Consider the following 24022-nt stretch of genomic DNA (forward strand, 5'->3'; position numbering starts at 1 on the left):
ATTGCCTTATCTCATACACAACACTCATACTTTTCCTTAATAACCTGTGATGTCTGAGAGCAGTGGTATCCTAGAAGCCACCAGGATATTCTACTTCAAAATACTTTTTTAAAAATTAATTTGTATCGAGACCAGCCTGGTCTACAGAGTTAGATCCAGAACAGGCTCCAAAGCCACAGAGAAACCCTGTCTCAAAAAACCAAAAAAAAAAAAAAATTAATTTGTAGCCGGGCGGTGGTGGCGCACGCCTTTAATCCCAGCACTCGGGAGGCAGAGGCAGGCGGATCTCTGGGAGTTTGAGGCCAGCCTGGTCTACAAGAGCTAGTTCCAGGACAGGCACCAAAGCTACAGAGAAACCCTGTCTCGACCCCCCCCTCCAAAAAATATTAATTTGTGGAATAAGTTTCCGCATGACTTTTCATCCTTTCTTTTGGTCAGCACCGCCCACATTGTCTCCCTCATCCCCTAGCCCCTCTTCCTTAAATCTTTCCACAATGTGGTCTGAATGAGAATTGTTTATGTTGGATTCCCCTCTGTATGTTGTGAATACCATTGGTTAATAAAGAATCTGTCTTAGGCCTGGCAGGACAGAATAGAGGCAGATGGGGAAAACTAAACTGAATGCTGGGAGAAAGAAGATGGAGTCAGGGAGAAACCAAGGAGCCACACTGGAACCTTGGCAGTAGGCCACGAGCCTCGTGATAATATAAAATAATACAAATGGGTTAATTTAAGAAATAAGAGTGAGCTAGAAATATGCATAAGCTAATAGGCCAAGCAGTGTCGTAATTAATAGAGCTTCTGTGTGGTTATTTCAGGGCTGAGCAGCTGGGAACAAACAAGTGGCCTCCTACTATAAATCTTCTACCCAGGTTCATATGTTTGAATACTTGGGCCCAGTTGGTAGCACCGTTTGGAAGTATGAAGAGGCCTGGCCTTATTGGAGGAGGTATGTTAGCAGTGGACTTTGGGATTTCTCAGTGTCCCTCTCTTCCTAGCATTCTGTTCTGTCTACTCCGCCTATCTAAGTCTGCCCTATCAAAAGGCCAGGCAGTTTCTTTATTCAATCTATAAAAGCAATACAAATACAGAAGGGCCTCCTACACCATATTTTATACAGGGCCAGATATTACAACCTTGTTTTATTCTCATATATGTAGAATTCTCCTTTCCCAGCAGCATTTGTTAATGAAGCTTTCTTTTTCCATGCGTATTTTTGTCAACTTTGCCAAAGATGAGGTGGCTGCTACTGCATGAGCTTACATATGGATCTTCTATTTGATTCCATTAATCTGCATATCTCTTTCTGTGCCAGTACCATGTTGTTTCTATTACTATGGCTTTTTAGTATGATTTGAAATCAAGAACGGTGAACCCTGCAGCAGCGTTTTTAATTGTTTAGGATTTCTTTGCCTGTCTGGGGGTCTTTTGTGCTTTCATAAGAATTCAAAGATTCTTCTTTCTTTCTGTGAAGAACTGTATTCAATGGATCTGTGAGTTGCTCTTCATAGATAGACATTTTCAAACATTAATTGCAACCCACGAGTGTGGAGGTCTTCTTATTTATGAATGTTTTCCTTGACTTCCTTCTTTGGTATGTTAAAAGTTTACATTGTAGAGAATTTCTACTGCTTTGGTAAGGCTCATCACAAGGTATTTTATCGTTTTGTGGCTATTTTGAATGGACTTGTTTCCTTGATTTCCTTCTAAGTTGTTTCTCGTTGGTATGTAGGAAGGCCACTTTGTTCTGTGTGTTAATTTTGCATTTTGCTACTTTGCTGAAAGCATTCATCATCTCAGGTCAGGTAAGGCACAAGAATTTCCATTTTCCTGTGTTTGTTATGAATTGCTTTGGGTAAAAAAACAGAATCTATTTTAGAGAAAGTTCATTGACTCCTGAGAAACCGTATGTTCTGCAGTATTTGGAGGCAATGTTCTCAGACTCTGCTACGTTCATTTGCGCTATGGTATCAATTAACTCTAATATTTCAGCTGTTTGATTTCTTCTCTAATCCATTCAGGCATTTATTAATTTCTTTAAACATGTTTATCATCATTCTTTTGAATTCTTTTGTCTGGAATTATGGCTTAGTCATCCTTGTAAGGGCCATTTACTCCAGGGTTGGTAGATTTTAGAGTAGATATGTTTTGGATTTCATGTAACTTGTGCTTTTACTTTGAGATTTGTATATCAGAGGTTATATCGTACTGAGTTATAAGTGTTGCTAGGTCACCTTTCTTCTTTCAGTTGGGTGTTTGCAATGTCCAGAGGGACCAGCATGTAGTATGGCTGCCGTGGTTTTGTCCTCTGTGAGACTAGTGTTCAGGACACCTGGCCCCATCCCTAGCTCTCCCCTGTATTGATACTCATGTGCAGATCCCCAGAAAATAAGTAACAATCAATTATACAATAATACCCCTTAAGTGGTGTAGTGGTTTGAATAAAAAGGCCCCTGCAGACCCATGTGGCACTATTAGATGTGTCCTGGTTGGGAAAAGTGTGTCATGAGGAGATGCAATGGGGTTTCAGAATCTTGAACCAGGCCCAGTGGTTCACTGTCTTTTCCTGCTGCCTGCAGATCCAGATGTAGAACTTTTGGTCACTTCTCCAGCACCATGTCTGTCTGCATGCTTCTATGTTTCACCATGATAATAACGGACTAAACCTCTGACCTGCAAGCCAGTCCTCATTAAATGTTTTCCTTTATAAGAGTTGGTGAAGTCATGGTGTCTCTTTACAGCAATAGAATCCTGACTAAGACAAGTGGTAATCATTTTACATAGTACAGAGGCATTTACGGTACAGTGTGTACTGATACAAGAGTTAATGAAGGTATAAATGTAAAGAAAAAGGAGGGAGAAGGAAGAAAGAAACCACAGCATGAGGGGTGATTGGTAATAGACAGATAAACAGAACATAGCAGAGGGGAATGTAGACAACACGGGGAACTCCAGGGGCCAGAGCTAGCATGTGTGTGGGGGAGGGATACCGGAATTTTGGCTGAAAGTAGGCTGAAGAGAAAGAGTTAAGATATGCTATCAGATAACAGGAAAGTCCCCATGTGTCCATATGGAGGCTGAGGTACAAGGACCCCTGCAAAACAGGCTACATACACTACACTACTTGAAAATGAAAAGGCCAGAGGAAGCTCTAAAGGGAAAGGGGAGGAAACAGATGGAAAATAGCTAGAACACAGCGTGGTTAAGAAGGCCTGCTAAAAAGACCTTGGACATTAAACACAGATGACACATATGCAGAGGGAGGGAGTTGTGGGTAGATATAGGGCATGAAAACTGACTGACCCAATCGTTGGCTATCATCTGGATTCCCTCAAGTTCCTTCCCTGGTGTTGGGAGGTCTTCTGTGATGGGCAATCCCATTCTGTCCTGAGTGGGCTTTCTGATGACGAGACCATTTGCAGTGCTTCACAGGTGGAGCTCTGGTCTAGTTACACCCCTGCGAATTCCTTCTGGTCTCCAGCTGAGACCAGCTCTGCTCCTGTGCTGCTCTGGCTAACGTCCTACAGATTGCTTGACGTTGGTGTGAAGGTTACTACCGTGTAACTGTTTCTCGCCAGATGTTCAGCCCGCTGCATACTGTTCAGATCGGTCCCGTGGGTTCCTTTCCACTGTCTCCCCATGTTTTGTTTGTCAGGTGTCAGTGTATAGTGCCTCCCAACTTGGTCTGAGTTTCCTAGGTATGTGATCTCGGGGTGTTGAACTACAGTGGGAGCTTACCAAGGGGTAAAACTCATAAAATCCCACCTGCACATCTCAGCTTCACTGAAGTGAAGGAGGAGGACAAGAGAAATCCCAAGTCCTAGAAGCTGGGTGGGACAGTTCCATCTATTTTCTCTATCTGGGGGCAACTTGTGCAACAGCTGACATACAAGAAGACATCTCTTCTTCTAGTTCTGCTCAGAATAACTGCAAATGGAGTTCTTAGGGAAAATTTCCAGATTCAGACTACGCTTGGCTCTCCATCCCATCTCCAATATGTCAATTAAAGAGACAAGTTTTAAAGTATGTCCTTATGATTCTCTGGGTTTCCTCAGTGTTTGGTCTTATGAAATGAAACTCATTTCATTTCTGGTTTTATTAATTTGGATTATTCTCTGCCTTTTATTTAGTTTGGATAAGGATTTGTCTATCATTGATTTTCTCAAAGAACCAACTCTTCATTTCATTGACTCTTTAAATTGTTCTCTTTGTTCTCTTTACTGATTTTAACATTCTGTCTGTTTATTTCCTGTTGTCTACTCCTCTTGGGTGTGCTTGCTTCTTTTCGTTCTAGAGTTTTCAGGTGTGCTGTTCAGTTCCTGGTAAAAGGTCTCTCCGGTTTCTTTATGAAGGTGCTTAGCGCTCTGAACTTTCCTCAGCCCTGTCCTCACTGTGCACCATAACTTCGGGCAATAGAGTCAGAGACCCACTCACCCTCACAATCACGGAGTCCACAAAAGTACCAAGCTCAAAGTGATACTACGCACACAGACAACCTGGTGCAGACCCGTGTAGGCCCTGTGCTCGCTGCTTTCGTCTTCATGTGCTCATACGTGCCTTGATCAGTTAATTCAGTGGAACACGCTTTCTTGGTGTTGTCTATGGCCTTTGGCTCGTATAGTCTTTCTGTCTCCTTTTCTGTGGGATTCCTTGAGCTCTGAGGGGAGGAATTTGATGGAAAAAGCAAGAGCTATGCATTATTAAATAGTCCTGATCAAGAAGTGGACCTGCTCATCATCGGCTCCCCTGTTATGATAAATTTAGTGGCTGTCTAGTGACTGTTATCACTGGAGTGGGTCAATGTTATTCCTACAAGATAATGACTTCTGTTTCTTTTCTGAGGGCAACCTTGCCCCCATTCCCTTATCTGAGAGACCGAGGTTGTCTGTCTGCTGAGATTTATTCTTCCTGGAATCCAAGGTGACTGAAGGGTTTGATCAACTTAGTTCTGTGTCTTCAGCCTTGAAGAAAGATGAGATAAGTTAGGTTTGCAGAGCAGAGTAGGACTCTGAGCCAAAAGCAAACACAGCAGACGCAGAATGAAGCCCAGAGCCAGGCTCTCATCTTGCTTTAGCTGCCTAAGGCCAAAGTGAGGAGACAATAGTTTTCAGCAACAGCAGCTTCTAACTGTGATATTAAAGGGTATTCAGTGGTATTAAGAAGTCATGAAATTATACTTTATATAGGACAGGCTCCAAAGCCACAGAGAAACCCTGTCTCGGAAAACCAAAAAAAAAAAAAAAATAATAATAGTAATAATATCTTAGACAAGTGGATAATAGCACTTGGGAGGAGGAAGCAGAAGATCATGGGGTTTAGTTAGCCTAGGCAACAAGGGAGGTCCTGTCTCCTAACAAGGAAGCAGGCAAACAAACAAAACTTCATGTTTAAAGTAAGACCACATTATTTTGGTATGGAAAATACCAAATACTGTGGAATAATCCTCTTATACGCTGTAAAGATTTGTCACCTGAACTGGTTCAATAAAACACTCATTGGCCAGTAGCCAGGAAGTATAGGTAGGGTGACCAAACTAAGGATGCTGGGAGGAAGAAGTGCAGAGTCACAACTCAGATGCAGAGGGAACAAGAGATGACCATCCCATGCTAATAAGGGTATTTCCATGTGCAGAGAGTAAATAAGGAATATGGGTTAGATTAAGTGTAAGAGTTAGCTAGTAATAAGTCTGAGTTATCAGGCAAGCATTTATAGTTAATATAAGCCTCTATGTGGTAATTTGGGAAGTGGCTGCCAGGTATTTGGGACCAGGTGGTTGAGACAAGAAATATACATTTACAGCACTAAATGCTTGTTAAAACACTTTAAAATCTCATTATGGGCCTTACAGCATCTTTCTGTTGGGATCAAGGTATTATCTCCATTTTTTCAGATAAAAGTAAGGCTTAGAGATTTTGTATGATTTAGTCAAAGACACAGAAGTTAAAAGTAGCAAACCCAGGTCTAAAATCTTGTTTATTTTATAGTCTGCCTGTGCTGGCTAGTTTTATATCAATATGACACGTCAGAGTTATTTGGGAATAATCTGGGTCTGGGGTCATCAAGAGATCTGATCATGAATAAATTTTTAACAATGAAGAAGCTTTACTCAGATACTTCCGCCAGGTGCTCATGGTGCCAAGACTGCACCTGAAAGTTCTCCCAAGATAGAAGTCCGAGTTACATTAGTCAGGGGTTTATAAAGGCAAAAATCACAAGGCTGTATACTTCCTGCCTACCTATAATCAGGCACACATCCTGCCTATGTGTAGTTGGGGGCAAGCAAGCTTGTTTACAGAAGTGAAAACCCACAGTTGGTTTGTTATCTTACATGACCAAGACCAGGCAATTATAAGAATAGCCCCCAGCATTCTGGAAAGTTATCTGTCCTTGTTCAAGTGAGGTTTACAGGTTAGAGACATTTTCATTTTATAGTTCTCTTAAGCATGGTAATTTAATGTCCACCATCACAGGAAAAGGGGACCTCAAATAAGAAAATGCTCCCACCAGATTGACCTGTGGTGCATTCTCTCCACTGATATTGAGGTGCAAAGACCCAGCCCTCTGTGGGCAGTGTCATCCCTGGGCAGGTGGTCCTGACTGCTGAAAGAAAGGATCAGACTGAGCAAGCATGGGGCGCAAGCCAGAAAGCAGCACTCTTCTGTGGCCTCTGCATCAGTTCCTGTGCCCAGGCTCCTGCCCTGATTGAGTTCCTGCCCCAACTCCTTTTCCATGATGGAATAGGATATGGAAACTGAAATAAACCCTTTTATTTCAAGTTTCTAATTTGGCAGGGCAAGACAGTGCTGAGACTACTCTATCTTGAATTCTTGCTGAGGTCATTTTTGGTTTAACTAAAAGTTGGTCTCCTGGATGAAGAATTCTATGGAAAAATATCCAGCTCTATTCTAGGAACCCAACATCAATATGCCTCAGCTAACTTAGCTTCTGTTAAACTATTCATTCACACAGAACCCCTGCTCATCCATCTCAGCTGCATATCTTGACTTCTGTTAAACTACTTATATGAAGCCCCCTGAAACTGCTAAGCAAATTGCCAGGATGTGTTTTTGCTTTCAAAAACCCTGTGCTCTGTACACTTGGTGCTATACTTAGGTCCCAAATACCTTAGGGTAGTCCCAGCTGACTGGAATACAGATGATCAATTGGCTATTAAGTCTATCTAGTGATTTTCTCTGGTGGACTCCCTGTAACATTTTGGAGGTCCCAGCAGGACACACCTAGAGTAGACCCCAGCACTTAGGAGCCAAGAAGAGTACTCCAGCAGGAGAGGACTCCTGGGGGAGGGTGCTTACCTTGAGAAGTTCCAGGGATCTGGGAAAACCCTCTCTGATCCATCACTGCCCAGTGCTTTGCAGGCACTCTGATGCCATAACTCTAAAAGACAAATAGAAAGTCATCTTCTGACCACACCCAGAGGTAATTTTGGTCAGTAGAAGGAGACATCTAATGCCTGGCGGTGGTGGCACACGCCTTTAATCCCAGCACTTGGGAGGCAGAGGCAGGCAGATCTCTGTGAGTTCGAGACCAGCTTGGTTCCAGGACAGGCTCCAAAACCACAGAGAAACCCCGTCTCGAAAAAAAAAAAAAAAAAAAAAAAAAAAAGGAGACATCTGATTAGCACACAAGAGGTGAGGTCAGATGTGGCCACAGATCTGTGTATCCACAATCCATGTGAAATGTCACCAGTCTCCCGTAGTCTGTTAAGGTATATGAATGCATGGTGCCCACCCCTGGTTGTCCCTACTATGTGCCTCCCCATATATTTCATTCTATTTACTTTATCTCTTCCAGTGTGTCTCTCTGCCTATTTCTGTCAGTCCTGTGAGTCGGAGAAACAGACTTAAAATGGAAGGGGGTGTGAGTTGTTCTAAGATGGAAGTCACCACTGCCTCCAAGACAGTGCATGATTTCCTGCAGGCTCATGGCCATGCTGAGCCTCCCATGCATGCTAGGGCATCCCACTTGGGTGTGGCCAGGCACAGAAACTGGCTGCTGCTCTTGCTATGATGATTGTAGGGAAAGAGGCCAATGGAAAATCACCCTTCCCCTGGCAGGCCCCAGAGCTTGAGGCTTGGAAATCCCTGCCTCTGTGACTCAGCATAAATGGCCAACAATGTTTCAGAGCTAAAGTCTAACAGCCAAGCAATATGTCCGGCCACACTGTACTTTTCCACTAGCTCACTGTGGATAAAAACCTTACACTGACTTAGGTAGGCTCTCCTGGTGTCTGTGCTCTTTCTTGGGTGTGAGCTGCACCATGATTGTGGTGGCTTGAAAGAAAATGCTCCCCAAAGGGTGTGTGTTGTAGGAGGCTGTTTTCATTCCCTGACCGCCTGACAGGTCAGACCCGAAATAATCACACAGAAACTATATTATTTAAAACACTGCTTGGCCAATGACTCTACTGGATTTCTAGCAAGCTCTTACATATTAAATTAACCCATTTCTATTGTTTTGTATTTTACCATGAGGCTTGTGGCCTACTGGCAAGGTTCTGACTGGCATCTTGCATCTTTCTGGCATCTCCATGGCATCTCTTTGACTCCACCTTCTTTCTCCCAGTATTCAGTTTAGTTTTATCTGCCTAGCTCTGTTCTACTCTATCACAGGCCAAAAAAGCTTCTTTATTCATTAACCAATAAAAGCAACACATAGACAGGACTTCCTACACCATTTTCCCTTTTCTGTTTAAATAAAAAGGGAGGTTTTAACTTTAACATAGTAAAATTACATATAACAAAACAGATATCAAGCAAGAATTACAGTTGCAACATTTATATCTATTTTATCTTTTATCATAACTAAGGGAAACTGTAACTATTTGTTTTTCAACTCCATCAAAGACTCCAGAGGGATATAATATTACCTAAGTACACAGGAAGTGCATTGTAAGCAACTTTTAAATCTCTAGAATTGACAGAGACATCTCACTGCCTCAATACTCATCCAAAGGTCTTCTGTAATGTTGGGGCACCCATCTACAGCCTAGGCAGACCTTTCCATGAAGGAGGCAATTTCAAAGACAGTCCCACCTATATTGGCATTTTGTCAGTCACTTTCTCCTGTGTCCTGCAGAATGTCTGGCAGACTTTTTCATGAAGCAGGAGCCCTGAAGGATCATTTCACCTTTAGGCAAGTTCAGCAGTCATCTCTCTGTGGGTTCTGCATGTCCTAAAAACTCTGTAAGTAGCCTCTTCGGTGCCCATCATCCTCTTGATGTTATTGGTTCTGCCATGAGAAGATGTGTTTCATTGTCATGAAAAGTCCTAAGTGCATAAAACATTTTAAATGTCATATTCTGAAGGTCTCTAAAAGATCTGAAGAATACCTAATTAACTAAAATATATTTCTATGTATCTAACAAACATGACTACAAGCTTGACTATTATAGATGACTATCTATTAACCTATATTTTTAAATTATACATTATATTTTTAGATGAGCTGCACAAACACAATACCTAAATTAAGAGCAGAAATAGACACATACCAAAACTGACCTTAAATTTTTACCAGTAAACCAAGATTCATACTAATGCCAAGTATTCATCTCTATATCATATCCCCCTTTAAATGTAAACAAACATTTATAAACAATATTTGGGAATTTGGGCATAATTCTCTCCAAACTGCAGTCTTCCTGCAGAGACTGCTCATTCATTTCCTGGCTGCCCAGATCTGAATAATCACACAGAAACTGTATTAATTACAACACTGCTTGGCCAATGATTCAGGCATATTTCTGGCTAACTCATATCTTAACCCTTCTCTATTATTTTGCATTTCATACAAGGTTCCTGGTTTGTTACCTTTCCCTTCTTGGGCAGCTACATTGTGTCTTTCTCCTTCAGAAGCTAAGTGGCATCTGCCTCCTTCAGCAGCTACATGGTATCCCTTTGACTCCACTTACTCTCTCTATCTCTGTTCAGCTTTCCCACCTGGCTTTACTCTTCTAATCCATTGGCTGAAAGAGCTTCTTTAATAACTGGTGGTAATAAAATATATTCACAGCATATATAGGGGAATCCCACATCACCTCCCCTTTATGGACCAGTCATTCCCCGAGGAAAAGTGGAAGTTCAACCCCTTCCCTGTTTGTGGTTTATGTCTCTTTCTCTACCAATGACTTGTATAATTGGAAGACTCCAAACCCTCTATTTGGAAGAATCTTCAGGCTCTTATCAGCCTTTTGGAAATGGTTTTAAAGCAAGATGACATAGGATACTCTTCACTCCCCCACAAAAAAATCTATTGGGAGGATTAAAAGTGAAAAGTGGTGTAGTAGGGGCTGCGGGCCTCTTCCCACAGCCCGGCTCATGGTTGCCTGGCTAGCTTATGCCCCAAAATAACGACACACAAACTCTATTCTTTTAAACACTGCTTGGCCCATTTCTGTTCATGTGTGTAGCACCCCAAGGAGCGCTTACCGGGAAGATTCTAGCCTACGTCCATCCTGGGTCGGAGCTTTATCGCGTCTGCCGGGGAGAGGGGAGCATGGCGCATGGCGTCTGCTCCAGAGAGCAGAGCTGTCGAGTCTGAGCTCACTTCCTCTTCCTCCCAGCATTCTATTCTGTTTACTCCACCTATCTAAATTCTGCCCTATCAGATGGGCCAAGGCAGTTTCTTTATTAGCCAATGACCTTCCTCCATCATTTCCCCTTTTTCTGTTTAAACAAAAAGGAAAGGCTCTAACATAGCAAAATTACATATAGCAAAACAGTTATCAAGTAAGAATTACAGTTACAATATTTACATCTATTTTATCTTTATCATAACTAAAGAAAACTATAACTATCTATCTATTCTTCAACTCTATCAAAGACTCCAGAAGGATATAATATTACCTAAGCAAACAAGAAATAAGCGACTTCTAAACTCTAGAAATGACAGAGACATCTCGCTACCTTGACAGTCACCCAAAGTTTCTCTGTACCGTTGGGGCATCCATCTTCGGCCTAAAGGCCCATAGTTTCCAGCACACATTTCCATGAAGCAGGAAATTTCAAAGGCAGTTCAGTCACTATCTGCTGTGTCCTGCAGAATGTCTTACATGAATTCATGTCTCTTTCATGAATCAGGAACCCCAAAAGATCATCTCACCTTTAGGCAAGTTCAGCAGTCCTCTCTCTGCGGGTTCTTTGTGTCCAGTTTATACAATAGTCCAGGCAAGAGCAGTTTCTTGCCCAAATAGCTATCAAACTCCATAAGGTGCCTCTTCGATGCCCGTCTTCTTTCTTCTTGAAGTAGATTGGTGCTGCCAGGAGCAGAGTGTCTCATTGTCATGAAAAACCCTAAGTTATTAAAGCACTTAAAATGCCATATTTTATAATCTTTGAAAGATATGAAGAATGTCTATTTAAAATATATCTATGTACATCTAGAAAATCTAACTAACATGACTACAAGCTTGACTATTGATAATTATCTATTAACAACCTATATACATTACATTTTTAAGTGAACTACACAATCACAATACCTTAATCAATATCAGAAATACATATACATATAATAAAATTGACCTTAAATCTAAATCACTAAAGCAAAATCCATATCAATGCAAATTATTCATACCTATATCATAACCCCCTTTAAATGTAAAAGAACATTTATAAACAATATATGGGAACATGGGCGCAGTTTTTTCTCTCCAAACTGCTTCCTGCTGAATGGGGGCGCTGTTATTCGGGTCTTTTATGGGATAACCTGTCTGCTAGGTTCATCTCAGTTGGCAGTTGAGCAAAGTAATTTTTTGAAGGTGTTCACAGCAACCCTTCAGGAGGACGTGGTCCATCATACCATATTGGGATAAAGGCAATCCACAGTGTCCCATCCTCTGTGAAACCAAAAGAAGAAACTCTTTTCCAAAGTATCATATCCTTAGATACAAATTCTGAAGTCAAGGTATTTTGAAAATATCTATCTTGGATTAGTTCAGCAGCATTTATAAACAAATATCTTTTAGCATCTGTTGCTCCTTCCTCAGCATTCAAACAATTCAAAGAGAGCATAATAGCATACAGTATCAAGATTCTCTGTGTATTTTCCATCTTTGTGCAGCTTTATTTTAACTCTATTTTGTTTATTTTTACTTTTGTTTTATATTCTCTGTATATATTTGTCCTGGAATAACTCTGTAGACCAGACTGTCCTTGAACTCTCGGAGATCCTTCTGTCTCTGCCTTCCAGGCACTGGGATTAAAGGTGTGTGCTACCACACCCAACTACTTTCTTCCTTTCTGTCTTTTAGCCTGCATATATTTTTTACACACTGTAAATCATTTAGAAATTTTGTTTTGTTTTGTTTTTAAGTCTCTCTTTACTGCATATCTCTCTTTTTTTATCTGACCACATGAGCCTTCAAATTACTGAGCAATATATGGGTAGGATTAAAGCCGTGGCTTTGCCAGCAGGTCCAACCCATTCCTTAGCTTTACAGCCTCATGGCAGAGGTACCGGCTGTAGCCATGTTTATCACCACAACTCTGTGGCGTTTCAAGGTCTTTGCCAACAAGCAAACTGCAGCATTACGTCCACAGACAACAATCAAGTCCTCTCTCTGTAGTAGGCCCTCCTGCCTCAAACAGTCAGAGTTTGCCCTGGTAGGATGGACCAGAACGCCAGCATTTTAAAACAGCACAACTTTTTTTTTTTTGTTTTTTTTTGTTTTTGTTTTTGTTATGGCCGAAAACAAACAAGCATTCAGTCAGCTTTTATCAATACCATTTAAGTGTTTCGTGGCAGGACCTCTTAATGAGCTGCAGGGTTTTGCAGCTGAAGCTGAGTCAGGAAGCCTCTCTTACATGAGAGTGCTTGCTTGCCTCTAGCAGGCAGAGCAGACCCGAGAAATTGCTGCTACCAAGAAAACATGCTGTACTCTATTCTTTCCCAAGCTTTCTGTGGATTCAGTTGTCCACACGTTGGGGGCCATCTGTAGTGGGGAGCTGCGGGCCTCTTCCCACAGCCCGGCTCATGGTTGCCTGGCTAGCTTATGCCCCAAAATAACGACACACAAACTCTATTCTTTTAAACACTGCTTGGCCCATTTCTGTTCATGTGTGTAGCACCCCAAGGAGCGCTTACCGGGAAGATTCTAGCCTACGTCCATCCTGGGTCGGAGCTTTATCGCGTCTGCCGGGGAGAGGGGAGCATGGCGCATGGCGTCTGCTCCAGAGAGCAGAGCTGTCGAGTCTGAGCTCACTTCCTCTTCCTCCCAGCATTCTATTCTGTTTACTCCACCTATCTAAATTCTGCCCTATCAGATGGGCCAAGGCAGTTTCTTTATTAGCCAATGACCTTCCTCCATCAAAGTGGGTAATTTAAGGTAAGTCAAGTAACTCAAGGACCTAATGGGTTCCTGCAGAGGCTCTGTGAGACATCCTGCATATTTACCCCATAGTCTCAGATGCTCCTGAAAACCAGTGAGGCCCTAATATTGCCTTTGTTATGCAGTCGGCCCCAGGCATAAGGAGAAAGCTCCAGATATTAGAGGATCTTGAAAGGATGAATAGGTTTCTCAACTTTTGGAAATTGTTCACAAAGTTTAAAACCACCAAGATTCAGTTGAAGACAAACATGAGAAAGAAACTTTTCCGTGCAGTGATCACTGCCCTTGAGAAAATATAGAAGAGAGGAAATAGGGGAAATAGACCAGGAGAAGGGGTTCAGGGGCTTTCCATTATCAGATGATGGGGCCCTGAGTTCAGAGATGTTGGAATTTTGACAAAAATATCGGCAAAGCACCCTGCTCCAGTGTGTAGACAGCATCCTCTTAGCTTCAACCACTGAAGAATGTGGCAATACAACAGCATGCCTTCTAGACTCTCTTCAAGCTCTGGGGTCCCGAGTCTTAGCTAAGAAGGTTCAGCATAGGTCAGTTGCCTAGGCTAAACCCAGAGGAAGCAAAGCAAATGTTTTCCCAGGACCCTGTTTCAGCTATCCTGCAAATCCCCACTCAGACATCAAAAATACAAGTGTGGAAATTGTTGTGGTTGAATGGATAGTGCCAGCTGTGGATGGTGGATTTCCTGAGCGATGTCTGGTGTTCTCTATGCAGCCTTTGGAATGGACTAAAATTGGGCAAAGGGCCTTCAAGGCTTTGGAAAAGGCCCTGGTGTCTGTCTGCCCTGGCCACGGCTCTCCCAGCATTGCTAAGTCATTATGCTTGTAAGTGGATGATGTGAGAAGCATTAACTAAAGGATTCTCAGGCAAACCTGGGACCCTGGGAAAGGCTGGTGGTATATCTGTCCATGAGACTTGACTTAGTCCCAGTGACCATAGCATGTATAAGGGCCATAGCCACCATTGCCCTGGTGGTAAAAGGAGCTGACAAATTAACTTTAGGGTAAGATCTGCTCCTGACAGCCCCACTCAATATCGAGGCCCTCTTGAGGAGAGTACCTGAGAGGTGATGTCAAACTCCCAGTGACCCAATACCAAGTCCTGCTTCAGAATCTGATGACCGAGGTTTCTGTCCTGCCCGGTCCTGCAGCCATTAAGTCCCAAAGAATTACACAGAGGTCTACATTAGTTATAAACAGATTGACCCATTAGCTCAGGCTTCTTATTAACTAATTCTTATAACTTATATTAGCCCATAATTCTTGTCAGAGTTAGCCATGTGGCTTGGTACCTTTTTCGGTGAGGCAGTCACATCTTGCTTCCTCTGAGGCTGGATCACAACTGCAGAATCAAACTCACCTCTTTCCAGAATTCTCATTGCCCTGCCTCTACTTCCTGCCTGGTTGCTAGCCAATCAATGTTTTATTAAAAATAGCACAAGTGACTGGATAAAAGACCGTTGTCCCACAGCTTGAATCAATCATGCATTCAGTTTCATAGGATGCCAGTCACCAACCCTGCTTGTCTCACGTCAATGATAACCCTATAGGTTCCATTAATTAATGACTGCATTAATGTGACTGACCTGATTCAATCAGGTTTGATCTGGCTGACATCATTGGTGGTACCAGATGAGGTATTGTTCACAGATGGAAACAGTTTCATTAGACATGGGCTCAGATACGAAGGGGCAGCAGAGATTATCCAAAATGAGACTGTCTGGGCACAATCTTTAAGCAGAGGAACCTCAGCTCAACCAGCTGAGCTTTTAGTTTTAACTCAAACATTCCCCACTTGGGGACAGACAAGACTATCACCACATACACTGATAACCAATATGCTTTTACCATGGCCCATTATCCATGGGGCACCACACAGGGCAAGAGGATTGCTAACCTCAGCATGAAAAGAAAGCAAAAGTAGAGAAAAGACTTTATCTCTATGGGAAGCTATCTTGTTACCTAAGAGAGTGTCCATTGCAAATGACACCCAAAAGGGAAGTCCCCAGAAACCAGAGGCAAAAAATCCACTTGACTGCCCAGCTACACGTCTATGGAGCCTCTCCAAGCCCAGCTTACAAATACGCCCAGAGTACAACCTGACGAGATTGATTGGGCGAAATGAGAACTAACAAAACAGGATAAGCAAGGATATCGAGTGCCCCTGGACGACAGACCCATCCTTCCTGTGACTCTGGAGGTGACTGGTTACAGAATCCCATCAAGTCACCCACCTAGTGATATACAAAACCTTCTAATTCCTCAGATCCGAGTATTATATCCCAAATTAGAGAAGCCTGATGACAGTCACCACGTGTAGATGCCACTTGTGCCCAGGTAAACCCCAAAGGGGTAAGGAAGATTCCACAAGGGATTTGGGCTCCAGGAAGTGGACGTGGGGAACACAGAGAGCTGGACTTTACTGAAATCAGGCCGACTGCTTTTGGCAATAAATATTTGCTGGTGTTTGTAGACACCTTCTCGAGATGATTGGAGGCCTGCCCCACCCAAACAGAGAGAACCCCAATAGTTATTAAGAAAATTATATATATATAACTATATATATAAATATACATATATATTTACTTTATATATGGATCGCAGTTTCTCCTCCCTCCTCCCCTCTTAATCATCCCCCACCCCTGCTTCCCATCTATTTGCCTCCCCTTACACTCCTCCCCTCTCTCCATTCACAAAGGGACAGGCCTCCCAGGGGCTTGAACAAAGCATGGTGCATCAAGTTGCGGCAGGACCAACCAAGCTCCTCTCCCTGAGTCAGGGCTGGGTTAGGTAATCCAGCATGAGGAATAGGTTCCAAAAGCCTGCTAAGTATCAGGAACAGGTCCTGATCTCTCTGCCAGGAGCCTTACAGAGACCACACTACACAAGTGTCACACACATGCAGAGGGCCTAGATTGGTTCCATGGAGGCTCCTTAACTGTTGGTCCAGAGTCCATGAACTCACATCAGATAACTCTGTGAGTTCCCCCACTTTGACACCCCTAGCTCATACAATAAAATTCTTTAGGAAATAATTTTTAAGTTTGGACTGCTCCTAGGTTCGGGGTCTGACAATGACTTGAGCTTTGCAGTGGTTTAAAGGAAAATGCCCCCAAAGAGAGTGGCGTTATTAGGAGTTGTGGACTTGCTGGAGGAAGTGTGTCACTGTGGGGGCGGGGTTTGAGGTCTCTTTTGCTCAAGTTTCCCTCAGTGTGACAGTCAACTTCCTGCTGCCTTCTGGTCAAGATTCAGTGCTCTCCGTTCCAGTACTATGTCTACCTTGAATGCTGCCATGCTCCCTTCATGATGATAATGGACAAAACCTCTGAAACTGTAAGTGAGCCTTCCTCAGTTAAATGTTTTCTTTATAAGAATTGCGGTGGTCTTTGTGTCTCTTCACAGCTATAAAACCCTAACTAAGATACAAGTTGGTACTAGGGACTGGGGTATAGCTGTGATAGGCCTAGTAATGCTTTTGTTTGGAGTAATATGAACTTTGGTGCTTTGGGTTTGGAAATCAGTGGAATGCTTTAAGCACTGCTCAATGGGACGTAGGAGGAGGAACAAGGAAGACAGTGCTGCTGATAATGATTTGAAATGTCAGGAGCTGGCTCAAGAGATTTCAGAGAAGAATTTCAGTATTCTGCCTAGAAATCATTCTTGTGATATTTTAGTGAAGGAGGTGGCTGCCTTTTGCCCTTGTCTGAAGAGTCTGTCTAGGGCAAAAGTGAAGAGTTTTGTATTAATTCCATTGACAGAAGAAATCTGAAAGCAGCCTAGTGCTTTCTATCATGTGGCTCTTAGTGGTCGCTCTAGTGAAGATGTATCATGAAAAGGAGCAAGCCAAGCAAGGAAAAGTATATGAGGAGAAAGAGGGCACCAAGAAGTGGAATGGAGCTAAATGCTGTGTTCAAGGAGATAAATGGATTAAGAGATGGGATAAAGGGAGTGGTGACCTCAGGGAAAGATCCTACACAGCTAAGTTTCCAACTTGTGAGAAGGAACTGAAGAAAAACTTGGAGCCAGGTGTGGTGGAGCCTTTAATTTTAGCACTGGGAAGGCAGAGGCTGGCAGATCTCTGAGTCGGAAGCCAGCCTGGTCTACAGATTAGGTTTGAGGACAGCCACGTTTAGACAGTGAAGGACAGACAGTGGTGAAGATATAATTGAATGAAGGAGTCATGTTCCAGTCCCAATAAGCAGCAGAATTTGGCTGCTTCAGCTGTGTGGTTATTTGACTTTAGAGTTAAGGGGAGAAGAAAGGAGTTAAGGAATAACCATGCTGAGGCATGTGTCAGGGGTGTCCCTGATTGGAGGTCTAGTAGAGAGGCCACTGTATGAGGCTGTGAAGCTGAAGCCTGGATTGCCTCGGAGAACTCAAGATGTCAGAGCTGGCACAGGCTTGTGATACCTGTTGTGAGCTGCTAACAGGGAGGAACCAACTCAAGAGAAAGAAGGGTGTGGTAGACAACAAAGATGAACAGATTTGGAGATCTGAGTGGCTGGGTGGGCTCCCCATAACACTTTTGGAGTCACTGAAAAAGAAAACTGCCAACCAACACACCATTCTTAGGATTTATTTTTTTAATGAAGTTTTTTTTTAAAAAAAAGGAAAAAATACAGAAGTAGATAATTCACAATGAGATCATAATTCTATTGAATATATGTAAAGTTTGCTAGATATCTACTTCTTGATATTTGCTCCATTCAGATTGTAACAGTGGGCATGGAATTAACATATCCCCACTAATAACCAACAAAGGAAGTATAAAGGGAACCCAGGAGAGGTCTTTCAAATTTTAATGATATTTTAGCATCGTTCAATATGATTTTCAAGATTTTGTCCTCAGACATCATAGAATATTTCTACAGTTGGCTCAAGCGATAACAGTAATAGCTGTTCTGTTGAAACTACCTGCAAGGTAAGAGTGCCGGTGTACTGAAATATGAGATGCTGGGGTTTATCTGTCTACTATGTCTCGGCAAGTGAAGACAAGGTGCAGGAGAAAGCAGGAGAGTGTGGGAAGGGATCAGTTTTTGGAACAGCGTGTCCCCTATTATTCTTCATCGTGTGAAGTACAAAGTGCTGGTCACTAAGGCTTTCCCTGTTCCCACACTGGGGTTTCCTCTGAGTGCCAAGAAGTCATTCTGCTTCTTCTCCTGGCCCAGGTCCTTGGTGAGGAAGGAATCAATACTAGCCGAGCCTTTTTCCAGCCGACACCATCTTTCCCACTCAAGACCTTCTAGCCTTGTGGGTGCCAACATGTGTACCTCCATTATGTTTTCTGGATATTTATCAGGAAAATAACATTCTGCCCAACACTCACCCCAGTCCTTGAATGTTGGGGGAAGGCTGTTCATTCCTTCCAGGCTGCCCAGACCATGAAATAATCACTGAGAAACTATATTATTTGTAATATTGTTTGGCCAATAGCATATTTTTAGCTAGCTCTTATATCCTAAACTAACCCATCTCCATTAATCTGTGTATCACCACATGGCTATGACTTACCGATGAGGTTCCATACAGCATCTGTCTCTGGTGGGGCTACATTGCTTCTCCAAAAAAATCCCACACTTGAAAGTTTTGTGAAAGAGCTTACATTTAGTGAAAAAAAAAAAAAACCGACATGTGGAAATCTATTATTTGTACAAAAAAGGGATGGGTCCCATGCAAGAAAGTTTAGCATAGAACATGAGAGTCAGCTCGGCAGGGTGTTGTCTACCTGAGAGTGTTGAGCAAGGTACTACATGGACTGGGTGCTTGCCAGGCAGAGATACGGATGAGCAGTGGATAGAGGCAATGATACAAAAAACCCAGACAGATGGAAAGGGAGGTATGTTTGATACCGAGTAATGTCAGTGCCGTTGAACTAATGAGTGTGTGTGTCTGTATATGTACAGGTTGTGAGTCAGGCAGGAAAGGTCCCTGTGTGCCACGTTCTGGAACCTACCTTTCAACTCACAGCTAATGAGTCATGGTCAGTTCTGACATCTAAAGAGGTGGCAGTGACGTCAGCAGGAGGGGAGGGGCAAGGCTGGACACCCGGAGGACAGTGTGGAACAGCTGGAGTTGTCTCAGGAACCCCAAAGGACGTCAGGTTCCCAAGATGGGCCTTGACTCAACTGTGACAGTGCGCGTGTGTGTGAAAAGGAAGTGCCCAGTGGTAATTGTTCAGCTGACTGGGAGTGATCAAAAGCTTGACTTTTCTGCCGGTGTGGAACCTGGAGCAGTAGGATAGGCCTCCGTCAGGGGAGACGCAAGCCAGCTGTGTGTTCAGAGACATTATTAACAAGTCTGTAGAGGAGTCCCACCATGCTTCAAAGGATAATGTGATTAAAAGGATGTGAGTTTATTTAGCAAATGTAACTTTTGATCATGGAAGGGACCACACACACAGCGTGGAGACAGAATTTTCTTTGTTCATGCCTGTATTTTACTTCAGTGGAAGCCGGTTCTCTACTACTCTTGAGCTCAGGTTTTTTTCCCCTGCTATTAATCTGCCACCCCGTGGCCTAATGTGGAACTCCAATCTTAAAGATGAGAGGGAGGACTTAGGAAATCAATGTTCTCTTGGCAAATATAAACATTGAGATAACATTGGCTGTGAAAAAGATTGTCTCACAGCAGGGATGTCCCTCTACTTCATAATGCCTTCTTCCTGCTGTCCAGTGATGCTGTCTGATAGGAAGAGTGAACGGACAGAGGTGCAGGCACTTGTGAATCTATGCTTTCGATCCTACGAAACAAAAGCCTCGACAGTGTTTTCACATTTAATGGAAAGGTTAATTCCCCTAAAAGCTAAATAACCAGGTAAGATTAACATTCCCAAACACTGTCTAGACTCACAAGACAGCTTTGCAGACAATAACAACTAGACACTGAATAAACGCTCTGAAAAGTGAAACCAATGGATTCCACACATACACCTCTCAGCATCCACACGTCAGCTCCCAATCATCTGTAACCCCATTCCGGGAGGTCGGATGTTCTCTTCTGTGGACACCAGGCACATACGTGGTATACATACACACATTCAGGCAAAATAATTATACAAATAAAATGAAAATAAATACATCATTTAAAAATGAAAGAGCAATTAAACCACCTTAGGGACTAGTATATTTCTTATATTTCCATTTTGATGTCTCTATTTTTATCTTATACCCCTAGTTCTTAATTTTCTTTTCTATCCAATCTTGTTTTCTCGGCCCAAGCCTGTTGTTCTTAAGTACTGTTATCTTTATTTTATGTGTTCTCTTCCCAAACATCCATATCTTGAACTTACTATATATCTGGATTAGTGGTGTGTAGCATCTTTCCGAGTGGGCAGCTGTTTATTGCAGCAGGACAGGCCTGACTGCAGCTAGCAGCAAGCCTCATCTGCCTTGTAATATATGAAGGGAATGAAAAGCCTTCCCAACACTGCAGGTTTCTTACTCCTTTTCTTACTAATTTGGAATTCCAGCTCCCTTCCCAGCTCAGGTTTTAGGACTACTTGTTATTTTTGTTTTGTATCTTTTTGCAATGTATCAAAGAAAGTGAGTGTTGGGAGGGAAGGGAAGGTAACTGAGTCCACCTAGCTGCCATTGGTGTTAACAGAATGCCAACAATGGGCTTGGTTTTAGTTCATTCTGTCACACACAAAATGACATCCAGTTGACATGTGCAGAATCATGAGAACAGTAATAACTACAGGTGTCCTTCCATGACCACGAGCTCCATGCTTGCAGACTTGGACAAGTGCAGATGGGAAATTGTTTGGAAAGCAAGAATTGCATCTGTTGAACATGTAATATATTTTCTTGATATTAGTTCCTTAGAAACCTATAAAACTATTCACATAGCATTTACCTCATATCAGGTATTATTAATAATCTAGAGACAAATTAAATCATATGGACAGATAGGTCTAGGTGATATGAAAATACTATCATACGTCATTTTAGATAAGGGGCTTCAATATCTGAGGCTTTTAATATCCCTGCAATGTGATGGGAGTGCAACTAATTCTCTAGGGATCCCAAAGACTGCTTGTATTATACAAATGATATAGAAGTTAAAGAGACTATCACTGAGACCAGCTAGGGCACCAACATGGCTTCTGGCTAACTGAGGTGGCAGATGTTGGAGCTTGGTCCTTTTCTTAGTTACTTTTCTGTTGCTGTGACCAAATACCCTGACAGAAGGCAAGTTAGGGGAATAGGGCTTACTTATGGTTCCAGATGCTTAGAGTCTATAATGGTGGAGAAAGTATGGGAGCCAGAGCAGGTGAGAGAGAGAGAGAGAGAGAGAGAGAGAGAGAGAGAGAGAGAGAGAGAGAGAGAGAGAGAGAGAGAACAGGAAGTGGGTGAGAGCCATAAACCTCAAAACTCACCCCCAGGAATGCACTTCTTTCAACAGATCTCCATGTCACAAACCAAGTCACCAACTGGAGACCAACTGTTCAAATGCATGAGCCTACGAGGGACATTTCTCACATGGTAACAGTCCTGGGTCACACACTCAATGTAGCTGACATGAATAAGAGAAATGAAAGTGATGATGGAGTCTGTTAAAACAGGAGGGCGCTCAGAGTTAACCACTCAGCTTGGCAAGGGCACTGACTGACATTTGCCTTAGAACTCTGTGCCCTCTTCCCACTGCCGAGAATCACTCCCCTTTGTTTGTGTCTGAGCACAGTGGCTGCATTGCCCACTCAGGGAAGATCAGAAGCAGCTGCTGGCTTGCCTTTTCCACCCTGTGAAAGACTGTTCTCTAACCCACTCGCCCAGCATCATGAGATCCACTTCCCCCAGGCCAGGCTGTGGTAGGTGCTTGGTTCCCCCCAGCAAGGGGAAGAGGAACCAATTCTGCCACCTCAAGGGAAAACAAACACCAGCTCCCAGATGAACTTCTTTCTCTTTCCCATCCTGCTGACTTTCACTTTCTGGCCTTCATTTCTCATTCTGCTGGAAACGGAGCCAAGCTAAGCACACCACCCAATTTCACCACACCTTTCTTCTGGAGTAGGACCATGGTCCCTGTTACTCTCGGCAGTGGAGGGCCTGCCTGGCAGCATCTCACTTACCACAGAGGACTTGTCTGGTGTCAGCTTCATCATGAAGAGGGCCGAGGTCACAGACTCAAACAGGTCAATGGGGTTTTATGCCTCCCTCTCCATTTTCCAAAGCCTGAACATTCTGGTCAATGGGCTGTCCACGCCCTGGTCCCATTCTAGAAGCCTAGCGCTACCTCAACTCTGACCCTAACTCTGAGATCAGCCTGGCTCTGTGGCCCACTCCAAATCATGTCACCCGGCTGGAGAAGGGTAAAACCCCAGCATTCCTTAAGGAGTTCGATGTTTGAGGCTAAGAAGTCTGTGGAAGTTGATTGTAGAATACACACAATTTATGAATGAATTAACCACTCAAGGCTACATATTTTCAGGTTCAGGGTTTCAAAGGTGACAGTAAGATGGGTTATCTTTTCGGGGGCTTGCAGTTTACTGGAGAGATAGTAATGCCCACACAGAAGAGTGAGGGTCCCTTTTTAGGCATTTTAGAGGCAGAGGGAGGTTCTGTCATGTGACTGTTGCTTACAGCCTAGCTATCTGATCCTTGGGTAGCAGAGGGGTCTTTTTAGCCTACGGCCTGTCCGAAGACTCAGCTACAAGGGGAGGGAGACAAGAATCTCTGAAAACCAATCAATGGAGAGGTTTTTTTAATAGGCATGACCCTGTCTAACAGAAGCCCCAAACCTTCCAAAAGAAAGAAAAGATGGAAGCAAGCTCTGGTCAGGAAGGGTTAAGAGCCTCAAGTGAGAGGGTACTTGCTCAGAATCATCAGAAACCACAGAGACAGGACCACAGTCAAGTCAGGGCTACACCATCGCAGTGCCGCAGCAGACTTCATTCTGCTCTCAGTACTTTTGCCTGCCACACCCAAGCTGGGCCTTAAAGCAGCTCTATATGGCTTTCCAGTGCTGCTCGTTAGAACTGTCGTGCAGGCTGGAAGCCATCATGGATCTAAGCAAAGAAGCATCTTTTTCTTAGGGATCAACACAGCATAAAATTCAAGTCAGACCAGCAGGCTGGAGAATCCTATTCTCTGCAGAAGCCAAAGGACCTGCTAAGGTCATGCGGTATTGGAATTCAGTGCTTTCTGTATTTAATCATGGCTTTCACAACATCCTTTGTCTTCTTCTCTTATTCCCTATTAACTCTATTGCCAATTCCTTTCAGTGTGGTCTCCCCATGACCCTCTGGACTCCTTTCTTTCTTTCTTTCTTTCTTTCTTTCTTTCTTTCTTTCTTCTTTCTTTCTTTCTTTCTTCCTTTCTTTCTTCACAATTAGCTCGTGTGCTGTTGAACTGAAAACAAAAATGAACACAGCTTCCTGGAAGCCCTCGACCCCCAGGCAGCCTGCCAAGCTGAAAACATGGACAAAAGGCAACCAGGGAGCCCCAGGATGCAAGGGCCTCTCCACGCTGAGTGGGCATTTGTCCTTATTTGAAGCCAATTTGTGATCCTCTCTCAGCTCCTGCAAATGCTTTAGGTTCTGCAGGGACCAAATGTTCCCTGAGTATGTTAAACAAAAACACAAGGAAAGAACAGAAGGTTGACATTTTACCCAACCCCGTGAGCAGAAAGGAAAACACTTGAAGCTGAAAAATTGCTTTCT

The sequence above is a fragment of the Chionomys nivalis genome, chromosome 10 (genome assembly GCF_950005125.1).
Source record: "Chionomys nivalis chromosome 10, mChiNiv1.1, whole genome shotgun sequence".
NCBI classification, from domain to species: domain Eukaryota; kingdom Metazoa; phylum Chordata; class Mammalia; order Rodentia; family Cricetidae; genus Chionomys; species Chionomys nivalis.